This window comes from Sinocyclocheilus grahami, unplaced genomic scaffold, assembly GCF_001515645.1.
Source record: "Sinocyclocheilus grahami isolate Dianchi unplaced genomic scaffold, SAMN03320097.WGS_v1.1 scaffold6207.1, whole genome shotgun sequence".
NCBI lineage: Eukaryota > Metazoa > Chordata > Actinopteri > Cypriniformes > Cyprinidae > Sinocyclocheilus > Sinocyclocheilus grahami.
This window is the reverse complement of record NW_015510690.1, coordinates 1-832: the sequence shown is the minus strand read 5'-3', so window position 1 is coordinate 832 and position 832 is coordinate 1.

Sequence of the window (832 nt, the reverse complement as noted above, 5' to 3'; positions counted from 1 at the left end):
AAAAAAAACTCACATTCAGTTGCTTTTGTTTTAGCAAATTTATCAACATTTGTAAATATTTTTATGAACACGTCTTGGGGGACACATGGTTTGCCACTGCAAGACTTTTTCCCTGTAGCACTGTCTTATATTATGGACATTGCAGTTTATTGCTCATATACCTTTCTGCGGCAGGACTATGGCATGTTCACACAGGTGAGCAGGAACCCTGGGCATCTTCCTTCTGCTCAGTAGAAAGATCCCTTTAATCTAAGTTATTGGAACTCTGACCATAATTTTCTATTATATGTAAACTGTTGTGATAGTTTACACACATGATCGTCTATCACATGTAAACACTGGCAGAACAGTGTCTAAAGGAGTGTTCAACCAGTGCATGAGTATTAATTGTTTATGGTGATTTTACAATATAATCTTTAAATACCGTATTCTTAAAAAGGTATATATATATATATACACACACAAACAATTGGTTTATTAATTGCCATTGCTCTAAAAAAACAATTCAAATACTATAAGAAATTTTTTTAATTTTCTCAGAGAAAAACATTTAATTGCATACATACAGAAACAAATCGACACGCATGGGGAAAATCTTTATAGAATTTTTTTATTATTATTATTATTTCTGGAATCACACACATAAAAAAAATCCGATTCAATCCTTTTTACAACATAAAATAACACCGACAAAGATTCTTAAATTGAAATGAGTTTAGTTAGTGCTCATGTTGGAAATGTGAGATCTTGTGTTTTCCAGAAACATTGATTTTGGGGTTGAAGTACGCAGGGGGAAATTCAAGTCAGTGTGTGTGTGTGTGTGTGTGTGTGT